Source organism: Lipotes vexillifer, unplaced genomic scaffold (genome assembly GCF_000442215.2).
Source record: "Lipotes vexillifer unplaced genomic scaffold, Lipotes_vexillifer_v1.1 scaffold385, whole genome shotgun sequence".
Classification (NCBI taxonomy): domain Eukaryota; kingdom Metazoa; phylum Chordata; class Mammalia; order Artiodactyla; family Lipotidae; genus Lipotes; species Lipotes vexillifer.
The window spans coordinates 2,277,871-2,286,944 of NW_006792323.1; the positions used below are offsets into that span (position 1 = coordinate 2,277,871).

The 9,074-nt window shown below is 41.7% G+C and overlaps 1 pseudogene; it reads left to right on the forward strand.

The window, feature by feature from the left end:
* Positions 1-2,445: 2,445 nt before the first annotated feature.
* On the forward strand, positions 2,446-2,990 carry LOC103083436 (60S ribosomal protein L17 pseudogene; annotated as a pseudogene).
* Positions 2,991-9,074: the final 6,084 nt, after the last annotated feature.

Below are 9,074 nucleotides of genomic sequence, written 5' to 3' on the forward strand. Positions count from 1 at the left end.
AGGTTTTACACATTTTTAGAACTTTTTTATATACGTAAAGCCACAGAACATAAATCAATCGATCTTTTTACGCATGATATTTCTTGTTTGGGATTTGGACAGTTCAACTGCTTTAATTTTCTCATGGGAGATTAGCATGGAGGTACACAGTTAGCAAACTAGTCTTCTGTTTCCAAACTTCCAATTCTAGTTCTTTCTCAATTTCTCCCCTCTCTCTCCCTCTCTTGGTCTTTCTCCCTCTTTTCCTCCTTCCCGCTATCCTCATCTCCACTCCAATAAAAAGTTTGACAGATCCGTCTGTTCCCCTTCTCACAGGGGCTCACTACAGGCCATCTGGTCGTGTGATCTATGGTCCCCTCTCTGGGAGACTCTGCAGGTTAACAACGGTCCTTTGAAGAAGCCAGTGGCTCTTCTCAGTCCTGGGAAGTTGAAGGAGTGAGCACCACATGCTAACACTTCCTCCCCCTGAGAAGCTGGCTTTGGAAGGAGAGGGAGATCAGCAGGGCTTTTCTGATTCTGGCCTGCAAGTGACTCCACCTGGCAGGGGTCGAGGAAGGAAAAGTCCTTGGTGGTCCTCCCCTGGGTGTTGCCCATCTTCCAGTGGCAGGACACAGAAGCTGCCAGTGGACAGGATGAAGAACACATTAGAGATTCCACTCCCAAACCACAAGTTTCAAGCTAGTTCTAGTTACTTTGCTTGGAACGTATTAGGCGAAACCCCATGAAATTGCCAAGAGTCGACTGCTTTTGACCTAAAAAAAAAGGTCAAACCGAATCTCACATGTGTCACCTAATCTATCCTGCATGACATCTCTGAATGACAAGGAAATTGTGGCAGTAAAAGAAAACCTTTGGAGGGACTCCATTCATCACGTCGACTGCATCACTCCCATGCTCAGAAATATTCATTGGAATCCCCACGATAATGTTCACATCCATCACTGTGGCACAAAGCCCTCTTCAAGGGCTTCAGCCCACCTATCAACAGTATTCATTCCTACTTCCCAGTACCCACCCAATCTGTCTTTACCTTTCCAAACCTTTCTCCCCCTCCACCTCTTGAAGTTCAGTGTAACTCGTAAGTGTTTGCAAAGTTTCCAACTTGCCTCCAATTGTTTTACACATTCAACATAACTTGTCTTCCAAAAAGCAAAGGATAACAGACAGAAGAACTATAATCAAAGCATGATGATGAACTTGACTTTCTTTTCCAGAGCTTGAATAGTTATTTGAAATTGACCTCACAAATTCAAAGACAATTCTGAGTTTCTGTTGGAACAAAAATACATTACTTGCTCTTCAACCAATGAAAGGAGAGAGATGACAGGATAAGCCTCAGTCCATGGGACTCTTCCATGGGGTTGAGGTAACTGACAGTTGTGCATCTTCCAGGACAATGCCACCCGGAATTCCTCGGAGGAAAAAATAAATGTTTTCTCAGTAGCTTAGGTGGGGGCACTCATGTTGGGTCTTCCTTCAGGAATTCCTCAGGTGATTGGATTCACAGAAAATTGGCCTTTCTAGCACCATATTCTTCCATAAAAGTGATGGACCATATGAATCATGAGAAGTTGGAACCCAAAGGACCCTCTTGCTAATACTCACACTAGAAGGTTAACGGGCTGGTTAGGAACTGCAAACATGTCCACTACAGAGGCCAGTGTTCTTGACTGGATCTCTTCCCAGAGATTCTACAGACCGTATTTCCTTTGTCATACTCCGACCCTGACAATGGGCATGTGATCTATTTTCTGGGACACTGCTAATGAGAACCGTGTTTTATCAGAATTTCTACCCCTTCCTCTTTGCACCTATCTCTTCTCTTACTTTTTTCTAGTAAACACGTTTCTTTTAACTTTCAGATAGGTTGAATCGGGGGTTGATGAAAGCCTATTTTAGTTTGGGTTCCCCCAGCCACATGATTCATGGCCCCCAAGACATGGATTCGTGTGAAAGTAGTTTTTCTGGAAGGCAGTGCCAACGAATACGTGCGGGGGACTGGGAAAGTGAGCTAGGTAGGAAAAGGAGCCAGTCAAAGGTTCAGAGTCAATCAAGTTACCCCTGAGGGCAACTGGAGCTTACACAGCTGAGGAGTCCTGAGAGCCAGTGTAGGACACATGCTTCAGAGTTTTCTCAGTTGAGGGGTACCAGGGAACCACAATATATATATACTTACCCCCTCCATCATCGGGGGAGAGCTGCTGAGGAGTGGGGGAGTGGTGAATTCCACAAACGTCCGATCATCTGGCAGGTGTGCAAAGGGAGTTTTGGGTCAGAGAGAGAGGTCAGGCAAAGTAAACGCTGGCAGTTGGAAGGCAAGGGGGTGAGAAACAAGAACTCGGGGGAGGAGTGCTGATGGTGTCTGCTACAAAGCTAAAACTCAATTAAAGAAGAGAAGAGCTTTTTTTTTTTTTTCCGGTAAGCGGCCTGAGATGACCTCTAAAAATGGTCTGCTATTCGCTCGACCCAGGAAACCCCAAAGCAAGTCAAGAGGTTCAAACCTTTGTGTTCACTTTAAGAACACTCGTGAAACTGTCCAGGCCATTAAGGGTATGCATATCTGAAAAACCACCAAGTATCTGAAGGGTGTCACTTTAGAAGCAATGTGTGCCATTCCATCATTACAATGGTGGAGTTGGTAGGTGTGCCCAGGCCAAACAGTGGGGCTGGATGCAGGGTCGGTGGCCCAAAAAGAGTGCTGAATTTTTACTCCACATGCTCAAAAATGCAAACAGTAATGCTGAACTTAAGGGCTTAGACGTAGATTCTCTGGCATTGAGCACATGCAAGTGAACAGAGCCCCCAAGATGTGTCACAGGACTTACAGAGCTCATGGCCGGATCAACCCGTACATGAGCTCTCCCTGCCACATTGAGATGATCCTTACTGAAAAAGAACAGATTGTTCCTAAACCAGAAGAGGAGGTTGCCCAGAAGGAGAAGATATCCCAGAAGAAACTGAAGAAATAAAAACTTATGGCCCGGGAATAAATGCCGCAAAAAATAAATGCAAATAAAAGTAAAAAAAAAATAAAAGAAGAAGAAGAAATGAGGCAAAGGCATCAGGAAACACAAAGTGAGAAAGATGCTAATCAGAAAAGCAGCTCTGGAGCCTGGAGCCTGTTCAGTGGGGCTGCGTCTTGATGCCAAAATGGTGACCTCTGGGAGAGCTCACACCGATCAGTATTCTCTGGGGCCTCCACCACCAGTGTCCTTGCCCCCTCAGTGAGCTACACCCAACCCCCTCCTCCCCAGGAGACCCTCCAAGACCCCTAGGTAGGTCTGGCCCAGGCTGATATGGAGTCACTGCTTTGCCCTTGGTCCCAGTGCACGTGAAGCCTTGTGTGTCCCCTCCAGGAGTAGAGCCTCTGTTTCCCCCAGTCCTGTGGAGCTCTTACTCAAACCCTGCTGGCCTTCAAAGCCAAATGATTTGAGGGCTTCTCCTCCTGATGTGAGCTCCCCAGGCTTGGAAGCCTGACATGGGGCTTAGGACTCTAACTCTTGTGGGAGAACCTCTGTATGAGAAAAGAATCTGAAAAAGAGTGAATACATGTATATGTATAATTGAATAACTTTGCTCTACACCTGATACTAACACAACGTTGTAAATCAACTATACTCCAATAAAATTATAAAAAAAGAAAGAAGCTCTGTTATATAATCTTAGAAGGGTACTTAATCCATTCCTAATTTCCAGCAAAGACCATCCATACATTATACTGAAATGTTAATTGTGGAAAAGCAAGCACTATGCTCTAAATTTCCTAGTTGAATAGTTGAGGCTCCATCCCAACGTTTTCTCAGATTTGGTTCCCCTTATTTTTCAACTCTCACCTCTTTTCTTCAGTGAGACCCATCCCCTTCCTGCCCCGGGTGCTCATGCCAGGCTCATTGTAACTGCCATGCCTTCACTCATGCTACCCAGCCTTGCTGGGGTCCTCTCCACCTCATGAAATCTCCCCATCTTTAAGACCTAACCCACACTTTCTCTGCTCGGTGAGGTCTTACCTTTGCAGATTGTTCCCTCCCTATAGATCTGTCCTGGCTGGTGCTTGTGGTGAGCAGAACGATGGCTCCAAAGAAGCCCAAGTCCCGATTCCTGAAATCTGTGAATCTTACTTGGCAAAAGGGACTTTGCAGGTGTGATTAAGTTAATGATTTTCAGTTGGGGAGATTATTCTCAATTATTCGAGTGGGTCCAATGTAATTAAAAGGGGCCTTTAAAGATGGAAGAAGAGTCACAGCTAAAGACAGAACCTGGGAATATGACCTTATTTGGAAACGAAGTCATGGATTCGAAATTCGGTACGGCTGTGTCCTTATAAGAAAAAGAGGGTCACACAGAGAGAATGCCATTTAATGACAGAGACAGAGATTGGAATGATGCTTGTAAAAACTAAAGAATGTCAAGGATTGTCAGCAGCCCTGGAAGCTAAGAGAAAGGTATGAAACAGAGCCTTCAGAGAAAGCCTGGCCTTACCAACACATTGATTTGGACTTCCAGCCTCCAGAATGTTTAGAGAATAACTTTCTATTGTTTAAAGCCACTCAGTTTATGTTACGTTACTAAGAGAAGCCTTAGAAACGAATCCACTACCTCGTGTAATTGTCTTGAAGATTAAATTTAAAGTTCTTAGGCCATATCCTGGCATATTGGAAGTTTCAAATGAATGTTAGGTATCATTATTGCTTCACATGTATTAGATGTATTATCATTATTTTTTTCTATTTTCCCTTAGACAGTTTAATATTTTTTTATTAAAGTATAGTTGATTTAAAATATTGTGTTAGTTTCAGGTATAAAGCAAAGTGATTCAGTTATACATATTTTCTTTTCAGATTTTCTATTATAGGTTATATCATTAATTTTTAAAATACTAGTAGAGTGACTACAGGCACTATTCTTTAAGCACCTCATGCATAGAGATGACGTCTCATACCTCCTCACTGATAATAAACCTTTTTAAGTTTTTCAGTTTTAATTTCTAATATGATAGACATTGCTATATCTCACATAAACAAAAGGTCTTGAGGGTCCTCAATAATTTTGAAAAGGGGTCCTGAGACCACAGTGCTTGAGAAATTCTGGAATAGGTGGTCTTGTTTATTTTTAATCATTCAGACAGCTGGTCTTCATTCAATATGTGGTTTTCAAGAAAATTGGTGGTGTCAACCCTCTGTGGGGTTGGACTTGGCCAGTGAGATTCCAGAAAATTATTTTATGTTTCTTTAATACTGGCTAGGGTAAGAAGATACATATATTTAAGTGTGTGCCTCTGGATTTGTGTGTATATTTGTGTAAAGCAATCCCACCACTTAATGAACACACCCCAGTTGAAACTGAAGGAATGAGCAAGAATAAAAACAAAAGAAGAATCCAACTGATATACACATCAGAGACAAGTTTAGTTGCAGGAAAGGAAGACAAGTGAAGAGAAATGATGTTGACCACAAAGAGCCCACGATCCCCACACACAAGCATGTAGAGAGATTCACTTTGAGACTTTCTCACTTCTTTCCCTCTTTTCTTGTTATTTTAGGAAGCCATCAAAGTTACTTTTAACTTTGTGTGCAATCCCAGAATACAGTCAAAACTATCCAGACAGACATGTCACAGCTTAGATCATGGCAGGTTTTTCGTTCCTGCCTAAAATTCTCAGATAAGAATCCAGAAAAGCTAGATGTGGTATCTGAATCGAATATTTCTCAGCAAGAAGGCAGTCTCCACAGTTTTAAAAGGGACTCCACGGTCCCCATACTGAAGAGCTCATTTCTCACACCCATCTTCAGTCTTTAGGAACCCAAAAGGGGGTCCACTCAGACACGGCCAGGCTGCCGAGGAGGCAGCTTCTGAATGTTGACCTGAATTTGCTCCATCTACCTGAATTACACCAAGCGTCAGTAGATGCTTGTCAATGATTCAAGGCATTCAGGAGCCCATAAGCCTGAGGATGGGGACCTGGGTGTCTGGAGAGCTGCTGATGTTGAAGCTGGGAAATGTTACATGAGGATGGACACACAGACTTGTTGAGACCCCCCACTTAAGTTCCTCCAGTGGTGAGAGATCCTGCCTTTCCCAGTCAACATAGTTGGCTTATAACATGGTCTGTCTAGGTCAAGTCTGCAATACCAGTTACAAACCTGAAGTGTATCAGCAAGTCCTTGATAATATCATAATAATTCCCTTCAGCTACCACAAGTGCTCACAGGATATGACCAGAAAGACTGAGAGTCCTTCTGTTCCAACACAAGGAGCAACACGGAGACCCAACTTTCCAACTGAATCCCTGATGGAACTCAGCACACCACAGCCTCGGAAATCCTGGTGAATTCCTCTGGGTAAAATGAAGGTGTTGGGCCAGATGGCCTCTGCACTCACTGATTCTATGATTTCCAGAGTCCTTGCCTCAACTCCAACAGAAATCTTTCACTTTTATTTATTCCTGTCTCCAAGACTAAAAGCTATACATCTAATTGGCCATCACCAAAAAAAATTGATAAAAAGAAATATTTAATCTTACGAAATGAGAGGCAGGGCTTACCACATTAAGGTGATGCAACCACACCATCTGAGCTCACAAGCATTTTACAGCTTGAAAGTCTCTTTCAGGTGGTGACACTCATAAACATGTCCCGTGTGAATAAGGGACATTATGTAGGATGGCCTTCTCCTGCCCCATAAGGACTTTTTGTCTACCTATAATGTTAACAGAGTTGGTTTCACTTCAAGAAGGTGGCATAGTGCTCCTGTGGTTCTCCACTCGTGCTCCAATAACAGCTAGAAACTAATAAGCATTTAGCCAGGAAATTTGAGAACTGTCACAGAAAAGGAATACAATGATCCTACTGACAGTAAATTGTTTTTGCAAGACCGCTTGATTGTGAGCTTGCCTGATAGGCCAGGCTGATTCTGGCTAGCCATGACCAAGAGCATTTATTCAATCTAAATGAAAGTAGATATGGATTATGAAAAAGGAGTGGGGACAGAGAACAGTAGCCAGTCAAAATAAGCCAAGATTTCTGCTGAAGGGACGCAAGATCCCTAGTTCCTGAGATCACACAAGGTCTTTCCAGTAACATGTATGGTACTGGACGATCACAAACATCCACAGTCATCTTTATACACAAAGATTAGAGTCAAGTGCATATCCTTGAATACAATTATGCACGCACTGATTTATCAAAGAAGTTGTGAACCACAGGCATCTCTGGATACCGCAGGATACCGCAAACAACCAATGTCTCAAACCAGCCTGCCAACTGTATGTACCCTGTTGCCTTGGCAACAGAATGCAAGCAGGCATGGAAAAGTCCTGTTGCCTCAGCAACAGAATCTCAAAAAAAAGGGGCGGAGGCCTTAAGCTGTGACTATGGCAAAGGCTGTAGGTTCAAGACAGTAGCTGAGATTTTAGTCCCATTACAGTGAGAAATACGGAATTTATGCTAAGATAACAGTCATTCATCTATTAATTGACAAATATTTGTGGACTGACCCCTATGTGCAATACACGGTGCCCTACGGAATGCAGATATGGACCAGACATAGTCTGATATGTGCCAGGAAACAGTAATAAACATTAATGATGAATCAATGGATGTTCTTAAGAAGGTCATAATACAGTGACCAAAGCTTACTAGGACTTAAGTGTATGTGATAAAGACAGTGAAACTCCTGTGTGTACTACCAAATTCCACTCTACAGGATAATTTATTTGTAAATTGAAATAAAATGCTATGACACTGAATTAGAACGACTGACATATATATCAACTGAGTAAGACTATAAAATGTAGACAGAAACTGGTAAAGGCCAAGCCCATTTGTAATTCTCTCCCAGCAAGTAGTAATGCAGGCAGAGGATTCCAGATCACTTAGATCACTGAAAATGATTAAAGTTGGAAATTTCAAAGAAAGTACTAATTATTGAATTTTAATTGCTTTTTTCTTGACACATTTCAGATTTTGGCTAAGTCTGTCAATATGCACAAAACATCAGACAAACATTAACAATAAGAATATTTATATCATACAATTATTTCAAAGTAGAATATTTTGTGAGAGTTTGACCACAAAAAGTGAACTGAATTTTCCTTCTTACTCCTTATGACTTTGGAGATGCACAAATCAAAGATGGTTTCCACAAATACTATAATTCACTTCAACCTCTCTCAGTACACACATAGAGTTCAAATCTCTCAAACTGGGAATGTGAAAGGTACAACCGCTCTAGGAAACAGTTTGGCAGTTTCTTCAAAAGTTAATTACACACCTATCATATGACCCAGCCATTTCACTTCTAGGCATTTACCCCAAAGAAAAAAAAAGTCTGTGTCCATACAGACACAGATGTTCATCACAGCTTTATTGATATTTTCAATAGCCAAATATGGAACTCAAATGTTCATTAACAGATGAATGGATAAAGAACCTGTGGTGTACAATAGAAAACTACTTAACAATAAAAAGGAATGAACTGTTGATACACAAAACAACATAGACAGATCTCAAAATAATCATGCTGACTGAACAAAGTCAGAGATATGAGAGTATGTGCTATATAACCCCATTTATACTGTTTTAAAATTAAAACCAATCTACAGTGCAGCAAGCAGATCAATGATTGTCTGGGATGAGGCATGAGGGGCACAAGCAAGGGGCACAAATGGGCAGCAGGACACTTTGGGATGGATGTGTTCACTGCCTTCATTGTGATTTCACAGGGATACAACATACTCGAAACCTCAAATTTCACACTTTCAATAAATGCAGTTGATTTTGTGTGGATTATACCTCATTGACTCTTAAAATAACTTCTCACATTCTCAAGAAAAGTTACTCAAACGGACCATCACATGATCTGTATGCATTCATTAAAAGCAATATATAAAAAGACACCATGAACTTAGTTTTTGTCTGCCCCTTACTACTTACTAGATGGCACTTAAGTGTAAGTCAGATTTAGTTATCGGTTGAAGAAACTTGCAGTTGAAGGAACATTTTAATTTTCTTTGTCTAGTCCTCTATTAGCTGTTCAAAGTCTTCCTGTTTCTGTGCCTTAGAATTGTTCATTCCTGC